We start from the raw sequence: 20,263 nt of genomic DNA on the forward strand, positions 1-20,263 counted from the left end.
CCTACACTGCCACATCATTCCCACACGGCAGGAGCCTTTTACCGCATTTTCCCCAACTGCAGCGATCCTGCTCCCGCAGGATCTCTTCCATATTCCCCACTGCCGCAGCAGTGCCGCTTCCCGCAGGAGCTCTTTCCATATTTTTCCCCCCACTGCCGCGCAGTGTCCTTCCCGCAGGAGCCTTTCTCTGTTATTTCCCACTCTGCCGCAGCAGTGCCCGCTCCCGCAGAAGCCTTTCCGTATTTCCCCATTTGCCAGCAGCGTGTCATCTCCCGCAGGAGCTTTTCGTAGTTTCCCCACTGCCGCAGCAGTGTCATCGCCCACAGGAGCCTTTCCTGTATTCCCCCACTGCCGCAGCATGTCAGCTCCCACAGGACCTTTCCGTATTTCCCCACTGCCCGCAGCAGTGCCCGCCTCCCGCAGGAGCCTTTCTGTCTTTTCCTTCGCCCGGCCGCAGCAGTGTTATGCAATCCAGCATGACCTTTCTGTATTTCCCCAGCGCCGTCCCAGTGAGCTCTCACAGGAGCCCTTTTTTTCTGTATTCCCCACTTTCACAGCAGTATCCACTTGTCACCGCATGAGTCCTTGCGGTAGATTCCCTCACTGCGGCAGCCAGTTTCTGCTCCAGCAAGTAGTCTTCATCGTTATTTGAATCTGCAGCAGTTCTCACTTCCGCAGAAGCCATTTTTTTTTTTCTTTTTAGATGCCACAGCAGCGCTGTTCTGCGCAGATTCTCTTTTTTTTCAGATGCCGTTAGCAATTTCCCACAGGATTGTTGCTCGTCGCTCCAGTAGGAGCCTTTGTCTGTATTTTAACTCGCTGCATCAGTGCTCTCTTTGCAGAAGCTAGTTTCTCTTTTCAGATGCCGTGCCCAGTTCCCACTACTTGTCCCAGCGCAGGCAGTTTTCTTTGCAGATGCCGCAGTCAGCAGCGCTTGCATTCTCTATACGGCACACCTCCAATTTTTCTTTGAGATGGATCCGACGCCGAGATGCCCGGTCGCGTTTCTGCAGAAGCTTTTTTTTTGATTTCCTCCTACTCTTACCATCCATGGCAGTAGCCGCTCCGTCCCCCTCGCGGGTGGGTGGGTGTGGGGCAGTTTCTGTATTTATCCCATTCTGTCTCGACCCTCGCTAGCAGCCGTGTATCTCTGTCTCCCGCAGGAGGCCTTTTCTGTGTATTTCGATCTGACTCCGCGCGCAGAGCCTTTTCTTGTTATCATTTCCTGCTCCCGCATGACTCCAGTCCCATACTCCCTCCCCACTTCTTCTTTCGCCGTAGCAGTGCTGCTCCCAGGAGCTGCGTCCAGTTTGCCCCTGCCCAGCAGCAGTGTCAGCTCCTGCAGGAGCCTTTTCTCTCTTACCTACTGCCTCTTTTGCCATCAATTCGCATCTTCTCTCCTCATTCAGCACGATGCTTTTTCTATTTCTCATCTCGTGTCAAGTTGGTCACCCCGCTCTGTGACTGTCGGCTTCCCAGGCAGGCAAGGCGCCGTGCCTGTCATTACACGGGTTCTGTGCCATCCGTTGCGTCTCTCTCACAGAGCAATTAATACCAAAGGAAGTCCGAGCACCCATCGAACAGTAAGCCCAGCTTTTTTGGGGAGTCACCGTGAAATGTGCGTTATCTGGCTGCTGTCCTGTTCTAATTTGTTTTTTTGTGCGTTCAGCACTTTGCCAGGTCTGGGCTAGTTCGCGGACCTCCCTGCCGAGGCTCAGACCCCTTCTTCCCACTGACGGGGGGTGGGTGTGTGCCCACGGGCTGAGGCTCTACTCGTCCCCCGGGACGGCCACGCCACACCTACGGCAATACCCTTTATTTACTTATAAGTAAAATGTGAACTCATTAACGTGATGTTTCATAATACAAATTTTCGGAGGAGCATGCACTGGGAGAATTAGCTGCGTCCAGGGTTTCATCAATAGTGATTACAAAGCGGTTTACCAATCAGCTCAAGAGAAAACACCTATAAATAACTCAAGTAACGTCCTACCATTTACGTTATCCTCTCAGCTTTCAGGAATCCCTCGCCACCCCGAGTCTCTCGCACCCTCAGCCAAGTTTCTACCCCAGCTCAGGTAGAGGCTTTTCGAGGGAGCCCTTTGGGCTGGGCGGGACTCCGAGCTCAGACCCCTCTCCCCCAGACGGGGAGGGGTGCCCCGGGCTCGTGGAGTCTTGCGTGCTCGTAGCTCTCTTCCCCTTACAGCATGCCCAAATCACGCGCAACTTTATATTTAATTATAAGTAAATGTGAACTTGTGAAAATGAATGTAATATGAGGCTTGTAGTTTCAGGCTCTTGTGTGTTCTGTCATTCTCACAGTTATTAGTAGTGTGTGAGATCCTAATGTGGTCTCTACATTTGTTTGTGTTTCAGCAGCAGAGTTTTGGCAGTAGCATCTTCAGTCATCCACTGCCCATCACTTCAGTAAGCCGCGCTATGCATGAGTGACAGCTTCAATATTTATCTTAACTTGAAATCCTAACTCATGTTATTTGGTCTTTATGTTTCTGTTGATATTCGAAGAAATACACTGTGCTATTGGATGGATGGACATAAATTCACAGTGCTTTGTACCACATGAGTAAAGTAGCTGTCACATACTGTAGCTTTGTGCTCTGCAGCAACAATTGCCATCCCCAGGGAGTGGCCAGTTTTGAGCTGGAAAAAACAAACCTGCTTCTCAGTTCTCTCAATATAGACTTTTGGCTGATCTCTGAATCTGGTTGATATTCATAATACGTTTAGTTGAGTATTTCTTCCCAGCACTCCTAACTGACCAAATGCTGTCCCATGTATAAAAACTAAGGGTAACTTACTTTAGATTACAGCCCGCACTGTAGTGTGTAATTAAACATAATTTACAACGTAACTATAGAGTACCTCCTCAGTACCTACTCATAGGTATAAGGGAACAATATGGAACATTTGGGGAATAAGCGGGTTATAACCTGCAAAATTATAAAAGCCTTTATACTGTAGTATTTTTATAACTAAAGGGCACAGTTCTGAAATTATGTGGTATTTATGACACACAGACTGCAATTTTACACATAAGCATAACTGAACGAGGCGTGTAATGTTTAAACAGAAACAATGTGCAACGTTTGAGGGATAAAAAGGTAATGACTTGGAATATTAAAAGTAATTACAGTGTTAGTATTTCAAAAGTAATATTTCATGTGTAACTATTCTAAGATTACATGGTATTACATGACCTACTGTGTTAGGCAACAATATTATGATTTAGAACAAGCTGCCTTGTTGTAATGACACAAAATATATGATGCAGTATATTTTTTACACTACATACTGGGTACTTATTGTATTATTACAACATATATCTTACAAGACATTGATACAAATAGTACACTGTAGTGGTACTATAGCAAATAATTTTACTTAATGAGTATAGTAAAAGTTAAAAACCACCATAGTCTTTTATAAAATGTTTTAGCACAGTTTTCTTAAGAATGCTACTGGTGCTAGTATTTACTATGTGTTTCTTTCTGTGGGATCACTAGAGATTACTGAGACAAGCTGAAAGCATGGATAAATGATGATGTGATGAGTTTCTGGCTATGATTTGGTTTAGAAGTTTCGCGTATAGAAAATGTAGTTGATGAAAGAGTGCTGCATATGTTGATCTCAGCAGCATGTGTACAATAGAGGTGTAATAGAGTGGACAAACTATTAGCTGTTTCCAGCTTGCTGCCCAGGATAGAACATAGAAACACTGTATCATAATACACAACACATGATATTTAGCGCAGGATTGATTTTTTTTTTTTTTTTTTTTTGTAAGAGCTGTAGTGCTGCTGGAGCACTTTGGAGAAAACTCTGTATGTGGTTTGAGAGCAAGTAGAATAAAGATTACTACAACATTTTTCTGGACTACTGGTGGCAAACATACACCCTTGTTCAGCAGTAGGGATAGTTACTGTCTTAAGAGTATAGCATACATGCGGAGGGCTGTGATTTAGAAAGTGATGTCTTGTGCTTAAACATTAAACACTTTTAGTTATGCTCCAATAAGATATGTTTCAAAGTTATAACAAGGAACTGTATTACATAGTTTTAAATGCACAGGTCCAAATACCTTGCGTTCACAAACATTTTTTTTTATTATGATTTAAAAAAAGTTTAACAGAAATTTTTCAAGAACAGAACTAGAATGCAAAGAAAAAAAAGAAGAGAAAAAAAGAAAGACTTCTACGTGATTCTGCAAAGAAAAGAAACAAAAAAAAAACCAAAAAAAAAAAAAAAAATCATACCCAAATGTTTTAATAGTAACATTTCCGTTTCATCCTCTTCATACTGTCTTCTTGTTTTCTTTTCAGGCTGTGGGCTTCTTTTCTGAAGGAATGCTGCGATACATCTTTATTGCAATGCTTTCAAAGTTCGCTGTCAGTAATATGAATGGAGCAGAAATTCTCCCCCTCGGATTGCATTTTCCCCTGTGATCACAATTAGAGAAAAATACATTTACAAAAAACTTTATAATACATGTCAAGGTTCATAATGGAGAAGTTTGCTAAAGCTTATATTTTACCAATATAAAAACCTAAGGACTCCTAGTGAGGACTCTCTGGTCACGGCAAGGTTTTCCGGCAAATCTGTAAAGTTTACCAACACTGAAATATGGTGAAACAAGAAATAATAAAACCACACAAAAGCGGTTAAAAAAATGTACACAGGTACTGGGATAAATAACAAACAAGATCTTAGCAAGTAATTAAAGAGTAACACAACGGATAGGGGAATAGAATATGTGATGATCAAGCTACACTCTCTGAGAGGCTCCAGCTCACAACTTTATGCCTGGATATACCCTGTACCTTACAACAATTTATATGTTTTATAACAGTAGTTAAAAAAAAAAAACAACAACAAAAACTATACATGGCTACTAGAGGTTAAACCATGTGGTACCATGTGCTACAAAAAACTGGTTAAAACCTCTTTAGCCCTGTTTCAAGAATGTAACAAGGCATCACTGTTAAATTACAGCCAGTAAACTAATATAACTACTATATATTATATTATAATACATGTTATATTATATATTATATTATATTATAAAACTACTAAGTGCTTTCTTTTCTTTCTGTGCTTTCTAGTGTTTCGTCACTTCTTCATTACAGTTTATAAATGTTTTAAAACTATATATTTTTCCTTACATTTTACAGCCAGCTCCCTCTGGTGAGGATGAAGAATAAGGGAAGAAGACAGAATAAATATATGTGTAGGCCCAATGAAACACAACTATTATCTCAGCAATACAAGCTACAGATTCCCTCAATGATTGACAGCCGCACTTTGTGTTTGCACATTAAAATCCAATCACACATCTCACTATAAAGCACAAACTGAAATCAAAAACCGGTGGCAACAACCACTACTGTTGATCAGGGAGAGCACTGAAACACAGACAAAGATGTGAAAGTTTCTGGGTGTGTGGTTTGATGTAAAGTTAGCGTGGAATGAAGATCTTCATGAGACAGTCAGTAAATGCAGAAAGATTGTGAATGTAATGAGACGTCTAACAGGGTCAGAATGGGGAGCGAGGAGATCTGCAGTCAACAATATTCATACAGCATTGATTGGATCAGTGTTAGACTACAGAAGTGCTGCTCATGATTCAGCAATGCAATCGCTGATTGAAAGAAGCTGCATGTGCTTCAAACTCAAGCTTTCAGACTTTGTTGTGCTGCTTTTATCTGCTCTTCAGACTGAAATCAGACGCAGACAGTTAATGATGAAGCACTGGGTGAATCTTCAAGAGCATTCAGAAGACCATCATCCAACAGTGATGGTGCTGGGAAAGAGCTCAACAGAAGAGGAGAGAAGAGACACGGATCAGAAAGCTTGTTGTTTGTAGAGACTGGTGTACAGCTTTAATGTCACTGTAGTCACACACATCTCACAGCAGACGGGATACAGTCACTCAAATATATCAACATCGGTACAAGAGAATGAACAGCAGAATCACAGATGGATGAAGAGCAATGAAGAGCTGGATGGGTGAACAAAACAGGCTTCGAAAGTGAGGAGATCCTCAAGGAGAAGCAGGAGAAGTGAGGAGGAGAGCTTAAGACAAAGCAGCAAAGAGAAAAATATCTGAACAAGATTCAGGGTTGAGCACAGCAAGCTTCATAAAACACTCAAACCAATAAATACACATCCAGCAGATCCTTAAGTGATCAATGTGGAATAGAGAGTCAGTCATGAGTTTCTGAAGAACCAGAAACACTGGAGAGGAAACTCAGAAAGGCACGGTGAAAGAATGAACAGATTAAGATTATAATTACTGATGGCTCAGAAGAGTTTATTCCATTATTTGATGGGTGGAACAGAGATGATTAATTAAGCAGCTTTTTCAGGAAATTGCATTGTAATTTTTTTTTTATTCAAGTTTGTATTTTTTTTATTTATTTATTTTGGGAAATAGTGTCAACTCGATGCACACTCCAACACACAGGTGGCGATAAAGCACCTTAACCTTGGTACCACCCGCCATGAAACTGAAAGAAGAGAAGAGGAAGCCAATTCTTTCTGCCATGTCATACTTCACTCGGAGTCGAACCGAAGTAACTCGCAGATAAATTTAAAGATTCTGAAGACTTAAAAATGGTCCGAAACTCACAGAAGGTGAGATTATCTATCGGCTTATGATATTATTTCATATTATTGTAGATTTTGTCGCATTCCGTGTCCCTGTCGTCCTGTTTTAATATGATCTTTAAACTTTCACAGCATAAATTAGCAGTAAACATGGAAGAATTCACGTGAGTTCATCTTCAGATTATAAGGAATCATATTAAGTGTTGGCTGCATCTTTGCGTCGTGCACCCGCCCCCGTGCTGGTATATAAAGAGAGCTTGTGCAGTTTGCACATTAAGTTTTCACTGAGGAGCCGTGGACGGTGTTCCTTCATCCAGTTCCGTTCTGTGTTAGCATCAGACTGACGAATTTTTGGTGTGTGTGGTCCGACGTGTGGAAAATGCACTATTCGATTTGATGTCTGTAGATGATTTAACATGATCTGTAGAGATATGACTGTGTCTGTAGATGATCTTTACTGGTGTTGTAGTTGATCTGACCTGTGTCTGTAGATGATCTGTGTGTGTCTGTAGATGTATGAATGTAGATGATTGACGGTTGTAGATTGATCTACCATGTATCTGTAGATGAATGACTGTGTCTGTAGTGATCTGCCTGTATGTCTGTAGATGATCTTACAGTGTGTCGTAGATGATCTGACCATGGTTATAGATGATCTGACTGTGTGTCTGTGATGAGCTGGATGTGTCTGTAGATGATCTGTGGTCTTTAGATGATATGACTGTGGATGTAGATGATCTGGACTGTGTGTATGTAGTTGATTGACTGTGTCTGTAGAGGATCTGTGTGTTCTGTAGATGATATGAATGTGTAGATGAATTTGGAACTGTGATGACGTACCATGTATCTGTAGATGATATGACTGTGTCTGTAGATGATCTAGCCTTGCATGTCTGTAGTGATATACGTGTGTCTGTAGTGATCTGACCGTGTGTTCACATAGATGATCTGTCTGGTCGTCTGAGATGATCTGGTGTTTCTGTAGATGATCTGACTGTGATGTGTGTTGTTCTTGTCTCTTTCAGTCTTGCTCAGCTGTCATTCTCATGCTCAGTTGTTGTGTAGAGATTGTCATCAGGTCTGATAAGTTTGGATTCCCCATCGCACCACATTGGCACCAACCCAAGCTACTCCTTCCACAACAGGTCCCCTCCTTTCAGCTCAACGTTAAAGATGCCGATGAATCACTAGCCCACCAGAAAGGACATCCTCTCACTCACCAGCTTCCTCTTTGTGCTGAGACAAGCACTGATTAATGCCACGTACGTTTTCCCAGTTAATGAAAAAAGTACAGGCTTTACTTGGCTGTTCTAACCCTCCAAAAACAGTTTCATTAGAGCCATCAGAGAGCTGGGACGTGATCCAGATTCCACCGTTTGCAAAAACCTTTTGCCTTAAGGTTGGTACCGAACTCGTATTTTAAGGGTACGACCCCGAATTGCGTAGGTTACTACAGAGTACCAATTCACTTTAAATCAATTGGTGCCAAATTTCTGTACCTGAGAACGCATCTGGGCACATACACTACAGAGAAAGAAAAAGAGACCCTGTGACGTGATGTCACCCCTGCAACTCGTTCAAACAACACACAGGGCAAGCCGAAATGCTCTGAAGTGTGGTTATATTTCTAGGGCCATATGGTTTCTGCGAAAATGCAGACGGGATCATGGAGTCCATTCCTAAAAACATTATTAACTCAGAATTCGTCAATTTTGGACAAAAAAAATTTAAAGTAGGTCTGCCACTTAATTAAAATCACGATATGAACATGTATGTATGAATGGCAGAAACGCGGTATTGTTTACTAGACAAATGCTGGAGTAAACTTGACGCTCTCTGTGATATTGGGCCTCTGTGTCTCACTATATGACGGTATGAACACAAAAACTTAATCTCCAGAGCGGCTGTGAGAGTCACTTTCCAGAATTTTACGTTTCATTTGAGAAAATTAGCATCATCACACTGTATAGACACAGAAACTTCATGGTAACCTGTCAAAATAAAAGTATGGTTTAACATGTAACAGAAATATATTAATCCTGTATTACTTTTTTGTACAGTATAATGTACATTTTTAAATATTCAATTTTCTATCAAATTTAAATAAAACAATTAAATGATAAAAATATTACAACCAGATCAATCACTTAACTGAAGAAAAAAATAATACAGTGATTAGCCTATTAAAAAATGTTTTAAAGGAATATTCACACATTTTTTCTTCCATGTATTAATTTCAACAGTAAACCTCAGTTTGTTTGCCAAAAAAATAAAATGGTTAAATTTTCACTCGATTTAAAATAAATGTTCAATATATTTTCTAAAATATATTTTGTAAAAATTTTCGTTTTTATGTTTCACTGGAAAAATCTGTTATGGACATGACATCTTTCCATTACGGACGTGACCGTTCTGGTAGCAGAATTTATCTGACTATGAAAACACCTATAAAAATGCTTTAAAACTTTAATAGAGACTTCTATTGGGTATTTAATAGGGCTGCCCCCCACTAAAGATTTTTCTGTTTAACTAGTCACTCATTTAAGCCATTAAGCCTGTGTTATACTTTCCTATAAGCAAACCGGTTTGCGGGAGCAATCTGGACGAGTACATGGACAGCGAGGATCGTGACTGCTTGTATTTATACTACCGAAAGAGTACGCAGGTGTTCCGCTCCACAGACGTGTTCCATACATGTGAAGTAGATCTGCTTGAACAGTAAACAAACATGAACAAACAATTGCCGATAGTAACTGCACATCTGGCTGTCTTTATATTGTTTCATCGACGGATTGTACAGGTTCGAGCAGCAACAGGCTTCTTCACACAGCCTGCACATACTGACTGCGCGCAAAAAAATGGGAGGTATGCGGATGTCCACTCAGAACCTCCGCACACACTCTCCAATGACGATTTTTACGTCACACGCAACATAGCGGACACTAGGACTCGTGGATGCGGAAAGTATACGTATAACCGTATATTGACAGCGCATTTGCGTACCGATACGTACCAAAACTGTTAACACACAATAACAAACAAATACCAACAAACAAGTTCTGACAGCGCATTTGCGTACCGATATGGTTGACAGCTGTTAATACACAATTACCATTTTAGATCAACAAACTGTACTACATAAGATTTCTTTTCAAACTGAAAGCATAAATCTGGGCTATCCGATGCCGTTTTCAAAACACAATGCAAAACTGTGATATTCATTCACTGACGCTCTTCAATCAACAGCGGCGCTAAAACCGAAGCGCCGCATATTTTGCTACTTAATGCAAACTACCAAAATAAAGCCTGCGATTTTGGTTTGAAAATGACGAGAAAACGCTTAATCATTTATATTTAGGCAGCTTTTTGTATCCAAAGCTTTACTTCCAGCTGGGGAATACATGTTTATTTTTTCTTAAAAAAGGAAGCAGAAACAAAGAAAGTAGTAGTAAATATTATAATTTTTGTATTTTGGCTTACGGTAAAAAAAATTGTATTTGTATTTAATAATTTAGCCATTCTTTTATATTTTTAAAACTAAATAAATAAAGTGCAATAATATTACAACTATTATTAATAAATTTTTCATTGTATTTATATTAATTTTTATTAAATGGGTCACGTTATATGCATTGTGAGGACCAAAACAAATCTCCAGGTTCTCATGCGAGAACCAGAGTTGAAAAAAAATGCTATGTGCACCTCTGCATTATGAGAATCTCACATAAAGCTTTGAGCAAAAGTAGCCCTAATGATTTAGCAATAATGTATAGAAAAAGAGAGGACAATTTAGTGATGAGAAGCTAATGTTTGCTGAGTCCGTAGTTGGCTGCAATGCTGATATACCACTAAATCTCTACACTGGATCTTTATCTTTAGAGATCGGCCCATTCTGAGATTACATAATCCAGAAAGTAGCCTGTTTGATTTCTCTTTAAATGGACTCAGCCCACCGCCGACATATTTCCGCTAAAATCTGACTTGTACGTGAGCTTCCTTTTTAGCATTCTTCGATAGCAAGCTGTGGTAATAGCATGGTCTTTCTATTACATTTGATTTAACCAGTCATTACAGATACCGTATTTACAGCCAAGACGCTATACCAAAAAACACCCAACGAAAGAGGTCAACAAGCTTGTAAATCCTGCTCTGTTTGATGGTCCATCTCAGTCTGCCAGCAGATTTTAAAGTTTCGCCCGAAGGTAATGAACCAGACTAGTGATCAGAACCTAAAGCTGTCGGGAACAGAGTGACATGCATCCTTATTAGGTGTAATAGTGATCCAAATATGGTCATTCTGCAGTAGATACAACATGCTGGTTCAAATGGTAGTTCCAGATTGGCTGTATTAAAGTCCCCAAGAATGATAAAGACGGAGTCCGGGTGTTGTTGTTCTGTCTCTGTGATCTGGTCAGCGAGTTTCTGTAAAGCCAGGCTTACGTGCGCTTGCGGAGGAATGTAAACACTCACCATTTCATTTCATTTACAATAACTGCTTTGGGTGTGAGTGATCTAATGTTTAGGAGCCCAAACTGTAAAAATAGTTTTTGTTCATTTATTTTGCATTTTTCTGGTTTAATCACGATCAGATTAAATGTATATTTTGACCTCACTATTCGGGGAACAGACACAGTCTTAATAGATTGGACAGCGCAAGTCATTTAAGCAGGTAGAACAAAAGCCATCATAGCAGTTATTTGAGAATTGGCTTACTGGTCATATGGAGCGTAGAGTCCTGGAGATGTTGTTTCAAAGAGGCAGCTCCGCCCTTTACTCTGGTTAAATGCAGGCCATCGCGCGAAAAGCCAGATCGCCTCCCGTAAAAAGATTCCAGTTATTAACAACAGCAGTTTCTGCCTCCTTACACCCATAGCAACTATTTAATTTTGAAAGTTCACGAACCTTTCAGGTCCCTCGGGAAGCAGTCCACATTGAACGACATGGCCACTGACCTTTAAAAGCACACACTAAATAAGAATAATCATTACTACACTAGCTGTCATGATTAAATATCAAATCACACCTATAAAAATGGGTTTCAAACTTAAGCCTCTTGTGGATGTTTTTGGTTTTTACCCTGTCTGACCAGATGAGAAAACACAATTCAGGAACAAACACCTTTGGTCTGGAGCACATATCGGCCTTTTTTATTTATAATGATCATGACATTTTGCTGGCGTATGCTTTATATTTAGCTCTTACAAAACATCATGAAAAAGCAGAAAACAAGTGACAGAGAAAAAAATAAATGAAAGCATGATGAACAGATGAAAGGAAGATCTGTTAGATAATACACGGCATAAAATCATTTCCTTAAAGAGATCTAAACATCCATTAAACCAGATCAATGTACTCGAGAAGCGAAGCTGAATAAGACTCGTTTTCAAAGTGTTTAACTGCGATCGGCTACAAGAAATAGACTTCTCTGGAAACATTTTATATAGTAATTCCAGAATGATGTGTAAGCAATAGTATTTTGTTAATAAACACACAATCTTCTACGTATGTATTAAGACAAGGCTTTGAATGTTTTTGAGATGTTCTGTCGTTAGTGTGTCGTTTGAGAGCTGAACTCTCATCAGTGATGGCATTAAACCAGAAAAAGTGTCCTTGATAAAGTGTTTCTACACACATAACACAGAGAGGGGAGTGTTAAAGACTAGTGCTGTCAGCCGCTGACTGTCGACGCCACACGTGTGTGTGTTTATCGTAGTTTCCTCTGGTGTCCTCTGAGCTGAAAGCTTCGGCTGGTCTCCAGCGCGGCGAAACCTCTTCAGTCCAGCAGAGACGGTTCTGATGCTCTGATTATGGTGGGCCGGTTTGGAGCAGCTGGAGGCCTCCTGCTACACACACACACACACACACACACACATGATGATCAACACTAAAATTTAAATATAATGTACATGTAAATAACAAAACTAAATTAAAATTTTAAAACAAGCCCAGAAAAAAATAACACAAATAAAAGAAATCTCTTCATATAAACAAACTAAGGCTTTGTATTTTTTTAATTTCCATTTAAAATGTGAGGAAACCACTGCATTTTAATCATGACCCAAACAAAGATGCTGCATGCATGCAACATGAGCAGTTTTATATCTAAATTAGATTATATAATTTCGAAATTTGAAGGACAAATGGAATGGTTTGACTTCAGTTTTGTAAAACTATACATAAAAATATCAGCATGAAACAGAAACGAGCTGAACGAGACGCAGATTCAATCTCTGCCAGCAGGTGGAGCTTATAGCGTTTCCTTTTCTAAAGACAGTAGCGCTTCCCTCTGAACTTTATGCTTTATACAGAGGCAAGATATAAACCCTTTCCTAATTAATCAAATATTTGTTAGGTAAGCATCTCAAACCGATTAAATCACATATTTGAGTATTTTCTTTCTCAACCGCTCACGGTTTATCGTTATTATCCCTAAATAAAAAAAACAAACCAGAAATTTGATTATTTTTGATACATTTTCAACACGGCACCAGAATATCATACAAAATCTGCATTAACCAGTTAAATGAAAAAACAAACTTATTAAATGTCTCTTGTATAAAGTTTGACCAATCAAACTGTTTATGATTTTTGTCATATATTTCTGTTTAAAGACTTTGAATAAATCATTATTATTGTCTTCAAAATGAATACCATCTTCATTCAGCCAGTTGGAGTAAAAGATTTGCTTACCTAAGCACGAAATCCTGAAACAAATAATGTGTGGCTCATGAATATTTAATAGAGGATACAGGCATGGATATATGACCTAATTAATATTCGTGACGCCTCTTCATCAGCTGTACCTAGGTATGCGGGCGGCAGGCCCGGCGGGTGGCCTGTGAGCTGAGCTTAAGATGGCACCTGAGGAAGCGGAGCCTCCCAGCGAAGCCACTCCCCTCGAAAAGCATTAGATGCCCGACTGGAGGCAGGCGGGCCTGTGAATGGAGGCAGGCCCTGAGCTCCAAGCGCGGGGGAGGGGTTAGCCAGTGAGGGAGTGGAGCAGGGGGGGCAGGGGTGGGGCCCTCGCGACCGTAGGGGGATTCGCCAGGAGGCTGAGCCAATCCTGAGGATGGTTCGCAGCCATGATGGAGGACTGACAGAGAGAGAGAAAGACAAGTTTACAAGACAAAATGCACTTTTGCTTTTAATAAAGGTGGTCAAGAGATTAAAAACACCGTTAGATATGACATTTGTGATTAATGAGATAAAACTGTTGAGAAGTTAAAGCAGAAGAGGGGGTTTAAGCGAAGCTAATTAAAAATGTCCATGAAATTCCTTTAAATGAACATAATTTAACATAAAAAACATCTAGAAATAAATCACTTACAAAAATAATTATAATAATAATAATACACAGAAGTAAAAAAAAAAAAAAAAAAAAAATTGTTAATACAAAACAAACAAAAATAAAACTTTAACAATTCAGACAAAATTATAATAATAATAATATAAATTTAATAATGATATAAGAAATACTTGATTTTTATAATAAAACAATAGAATAAAACATTACCTAAAATAAAGAATAAAATGTAAATATACAGTAAATAAATATAAAGATATATACGCAAATGTCCAACAATCAAGATAAATCTAACGAATCCCCACACAAAAAAAAAAAATGAAAATACGTAAAATTTTTAATCATACAACGGTTTATGTAAATAAGTCGATTCAAATTTTGTATGAAATAAAACATAAAAAGGAAGTAAAGCATAAAAATGTTAAATATGTATATTAAAAACAAATCAAAACAAAGGATTTCTAAAATGGAATTACATCAGGAAAATTACAACAAAAATCGATTTATAAAAGAAATAATTTAAATTGAACACAACTCTACATAAAACACTAAAAAAGGATGAAAGTTTGTTTAGCTGATGTGTGTGTGGTGTGTGTGTGTTGTGGTGGGTAAGGTTGTGAGTGACGACTGTGAATGTGGTGTGTGTGTCAGGTGTGGTGGTGTGAGGTGACTGATGTTGTGTGTGTGTGTGACTGGACGGTGTGGTGTGTGTTCTGTGTGTGTGTGTGTGAGTGACTGACTGTGTGGTGTGTGTGTGAGTGACTGGACTGTGTGTGTGTGTGTCTTGTGTGCAGTATGTGTTGTGTGTGAGTGACTGTGCAGTGTGTGTGTGTGTTGTGTGTGTGTGGAGTGTGTGAATGTGAGTGTATGTGTGTGTGAGATTGACTGGAGTGTGGTGTGTGTGTGTGTGTGTGCGTTGTTTTGTGTGGGGGGTGTGTGTGTGAGTGTGGAAGGGGAGTGTATGTGTGTGAGTGGACTGGACTGTGTGTTATGTGGAGTGTGGAGTGTGTGTGTGTGGGTTTGTTTGTGTGTGTGAGTATTGTGTTGTGTGTGTGTGTGGTTGTGAGGGTGTGTGTGTGAGTATGTGTGTGTGTGATTGACTGTGAGTGTATGTGTGTGTGTGAGTGTGTGAATGTGAGTGTATGTGTGTGAGTGATCTGTGACTGTGTGTATTTTGAGTGGGAGTGTGAGTGGGTGTGTTGTGGAGTGTGTGTGGTGTGATGGTGTGTGTGTGTGGGTGTGGGTGTGAGTGACTGTGAGGGTCTTGATGTGTGTGTGTGTTTACCTGGGGTCGGTGTGGATCCAGGTGTCGTCCACAGGTGGAGGTAAAGACGTACAGATACTGTGCTCGGTGCTGATTTCTCGATGACTGTCAGCGCCTCTTGTGACGCGTTATCCATTCGGAGCATCTACGTCGGCGCGCTCGTCGGCCGGCTCGGGGCCCGACTCCTCCATCAGACTGTCTACTGATCACCTGACTAGTACGATACCCCCCACTCAGCACTCCGGTGATGAACTCCTTCGTCCTGACGCACACACAGACAGACAGACGCTAGATCAGTCCAGACTCAGGAAGAGCTTCCTGAAAGCACTGGAGGCTCTTAGGGCCCTGTGAAATCCGTTTTATTTTTTTTCCAAATTCAGTTTTTTCTGTTTTTCATTTTTTCTGGATTCCAGCTCTTTTTTAATGGTTAAAATTAAATTCAAAAGAGACACAAAACTCAGCGACAACAAAAAGAAGAATAGCTAAACACCTAAATCCAATGCAAAAAAAAATAAAAAATACAATAACTAATAATGAATAATAAACAAAAAAGCCAGAAGACAATGCAAACAAAAAATGAGTGAATGAAAATGTGAAAAATAAAACACAATATACAAAACATGAATGTTCTATATAATAAATAAAAAAAAGAATAAAACAAACCCCAAAACATTTAACAATCTAAGTATAAACTAATAAAATATCAATAAACTGAATGAATTAAAAGATTAAAAAGTAAAAAATGAGCATAAAATTTCAATAATAAAAAGTAAACCAAAAAAGAAAAAAAATTAAATAAAAAGTAAATAAAACAAAGTAATAAACCCGAACTTAAATAAATGAAAATAAACTCACAAATTATAAATAAATAAATAAATCTGTTTTTGACAAAATTATAAATAAATAATAAATCTTATAAATAAAGAAAAAAAGAATGAATAAATGGATGACAAGTAAAATGGACCATTAAAAAATAAATATAAATAATAATAATAAACAAAATAAACCCAAAACCAACCAAACAAAGATAAATAAATCCCAACACCCAAAGAATCAAGAATGAATGAAAAAAATATATGATGACATCCCAAGCCCCGCCCAAAACACGATGTTGATAATCAGGTGCATGATGGCTTGGGCATCAGGATATCGGATTGCTCTTGTTGGATGCGGTGTATGAGTCACCAGAGTTAAGATGGTCTCCACTGCCGCTACAGCTGAGGGTCCAATGGAGAGCGGTGTCGGACCGGAACGCCGTCCTCGTTCTCCGGCTGAGAAGAACACCCACAAAACACTGAGACCACACTCTCACGCCGTTCAGCTCAGAATTATGGGACTGAGATTCATTTGAGGTTATTGTGAGATTCGGGCACTTCCGGAGAGATTCAGAGGTGTGTTTGGCGAGATTTAGGAGAGAATCGATAAGATTAATGTGAGGTTTCGATGAGACTTGAGATCTACATGAGATTGATCTGTGCTCAGTGAGACGTACCTGGTCTTTCTCAGGATAGACTCCCGCCCGCAGGAAGGAGGCTTTCCAGCTGTCCACTTCCTCCTGAGAGTCGCAGGCCAGCTCGATCTGACGAAGGTCTTTATACACGTTCCTGAACGCACAAAACAACACATTAAATCAGATTATCGGTTGATTTGTGAATGTAAGGGACAGTGTCAGAGTGACACACACCTCTGATCGGTGTTGAAGATGGCGAAGGTGGGCTTGGTGGACATGAAGCCTTTCTCAGCGTCTCTGAGCTTCAGGTTATCCAGAGGAAGCATGAACTTCTTCTCTTTCTCCTGGAAAACACACACAGAGGCATAGGTTTGATTTTCACACAAAATGAGGAACACACACACACACACACACACACACACACACACACACACACACACACCTCCTCATCCTTGTACCAGGACAGAGACTCTGCGGTCAGGATGAACCAGTAGTCCTTGGATCCGCCCTTCATTATGCTGATGTTGATGGTGAGCCAACCGCGTCTGATCACCTGAACCGAGGGGGTGGGGATATGATAATGAGCAGGAGGAACCGACCAATCGGCGCTCGGCTCAGTTTGTGACTGTGTGTGTGTGTTGTACCTGGTTGGGCATGGCTCTCTTCTTATTGACGGCCGCGCTCCGCTGCTGCGCACTGAAACACACACACGTGTATATGTTGAGCAGTTACACTCGTGTGACTGGGGAAATCAGGGGTCAAGGTCAACAGAGGCCACTCACTTGGCGAAGCCAATGAAGTCCTCGTGGTTTGTGTTGATGTAGGAGAGCTCGATGTCTATCAGCAGCATCACCTGAAACACACACAAACCAATCACAATCAAGTTCAGATAATCCCAAAACATGTTGCGTGACCAGTTTTTTGAAGAAATCACCAGATCTCTTCACTAAACAAACCACAGTGCAAAGTAATTATTATGGGCTAATTAGCAAAGAAACACAAACAATAAAATTAATATTATACATTTTATTCACAGTGTGTTCACTTCTCACCAGTGTGTGTTTGCACTTGGATGGGTTAAATGCAGAGCACCAATTCCGAATATGGGTTACCATACTTGGCAAACGTCACGACTTTCACTTTCACTTCATTATGGTAAGCAAACACAACTCATGGGTGTTTGATTTTATTCTACTGTGCTTAAATATTTATTTGAAGCTTGCTTCTTTTCAGATTCTTATTTTGGCTACAGCTTTATCATAATAGGCTGTATATTAACTAACTGGGAGAAAACCAGTAGTTCTACGTGAAATCAGACATTTGATCTCCTCCATATAGTCAAAATGGCATAATCATAACACCCTGCGAATATTCAACTGTGAGACTGGTATCGAATCAGGCTCCTCGAATCAAAGCATCGACTGTCGGTTTTGATTGCTTCTGTTGTCCTCATTTGTAAATCGATTTGGATAAAAGCATCTGCTAAATTACTAAATTTAAATATAATGCAAATGTAATTAACACAACTAAAATTTTAAACAAGCCCCAAATCAAATAAATAACACAAATAAAATAAATCACTTCATGTAAACAAAATAAGGCTTTGTCTGTGCTCTTTCCATTTAAAATGAGAGGCAACCACTGCATTTTATTCACGATCCAAACAAAGATGCTGCAGACGTGCAACATGAGCAGTTTTTAATCTAAATTAGATTGTATAATTTCAAAATTTGAAGCAAAACAGAATGGTTTGACCACAGTTTTGTGAAACTATACATAAAAATATCAGCAGGAAACAGAAACAGCAGACGAGCTGAACGAGACGCAGATTCAATCTCTGCCAGCAGGTGGAGCTTAAAGCGTTTCCTTGGTTACTGCTGTAAACAAAGCAGCGCTGCACTTATGAAATTTTAATAAACTTTATACAGAGGCAAGATGAACAGAAAAAATACCATCTAAACTTTTCTACAGACAGTAAGTTTCCTTCCCCTAACTGAATCGCTATTGTTTAGCATCTCAACAGATTTGAATTGTCACCGGCTCATACAGTCATGGCCAAAAATATCGGCACCCTAGGTAAATATGATCAAAGAAGGCTGTTGTGAATATGTATCTGTATTGTTAATCCTTCTGATCTTTTATTTAAAAAAAAAATCTAACCTTTCATTGGATAAAAGAATTTAAAATGGGAAATATCATTATGAAATAAATGTTTTTCTCTAATACACATTGGTCACCATTAACGGCACCGTTTTTTTTTTCAATGCTTTTTGAAACCTTGATTTGTCAGTTTAACAGCTCTAAATGTTCTCCTATAATGCCTGATGAGGTTAGAGAACACCTGACAAGAGATCAGAGACCATTCCTTCATCCAGAATCACTCCAGAGCCTTCAGATTCCCAGCTTCTCCTCTTCAGTTCACCACACTCACTTTCCGTAGGGTTCTGGTCAGAGGACTGGAATGGCTATAGCAGAAGCTTGGTTTTGTGCCCAGTGACCTATTTCTGGTCATTTCATTTCCATTTCAGGTTTGTGTTTGGGTTATTGTACGGTTGGAAGATCCAAACGTGGCCCATTATAAGATTTCTAACAGAGTCGGTCACTTACTGATTTTTTATCTGTTGGTATTTGATAGAATCCATGATGCCATGTATCTAAACAAGATGTCCAGGACCTCCAGCAGAAATATAGGCCCACAACATCAAAAATACAGCAGAATATTTCATTGTACACATGGGGTACTTTATCCCTGTGTGTTCGCAAATACATCTTGAGTGTTTGACCATAGAAGCCAGTCCCGTTTGAAGTTCCAGTCGTGTCTGATAACTGAATATGCTGGGGATTGTTTTTGAATGAGCTAGGAGAATTTTTCTTGTAACCCTCCCAAACAACATGTGTTGATGTAGGTTCTGTTTGACACTTTTTTTAGGGTTGTCTGAACCAGAGACTCAACTATTTTCTGGAATTCTCCAGCTGTGGTCCTTGAAGAGTCTTTAGCCACTCAAACTCTCCTTCTCACCGCACATTAGGACGATATAGACACACGTCCTCTTCCAGGCAGATTCGTAACATTTTCTGTTGATTGGAAATTCTTAATTATTGCCCTGATGGTGGAAAAGGGAATTTTCACTGCTCTAGCTCTTTTCTTAAAGACACGCCGCTAATTTGTGAAGCTTAATTATCTTTGCTGCTTTATCAGAAATATATTCTTTGGTTTTTTCTCATTGTGATGGATGATTAAGGGCATTTTGAGCTTTGTTTTTCCCTCTATTTATATTTCTGTGTGAAACGAGGAAGCCATGGCTGGATAATTTCATGTTTATGAAATCATGCTGGAGTGCTCAGAATTGTGAATATGAATGGGAATATGCTTCAGAGACTCACTTAAGAATTTATAGGGGTGCCAATAATTGTGACCAACGTGTATTTTGTAATGATATACATTGTATGTGAAATAAAAAGATCAAAAGGATTAACAATGCAGATTAATTTTCACAGCCTTATTTGATCATATTTACCAAGAGTGCCTATATTTTTGGCCATGACTGAATCTTCATATGATATAAAAAGTAAATGAATGAATGAAGTATAAATTAATTAATGAAAAAAAAAAAAATATATA

General features: G+C 39.5%; 1 pseudogene; it reads right to left on the bottom strand.

The window, feature by feature from the left end:
* Window positions 1-13,473: 13,473 nt before the first annotated feature.
* The window catches only part of LOC122147797, a 27,183-nt pseudogene continuing 20,393 nt past the window's right edge, over window positions 13,474-20,263 (bottom strand).

The sequence above is a fragment of the Cyprinus carpio genome, chromosome A15, assembly GCF_018340385.1.
Source record: "Cyprinus carpio isolate SPL01 chromosome A15, ASM1834038v1, whole genome shotgun sequence".
In the NCBI taxonomy this organism is placed as follows: Eukaryota; Metazoa; Chordata; class Actinopteri; order Cypriniformes; family Cyprinidae; genus Cyprinus; species Cyprinus carpio.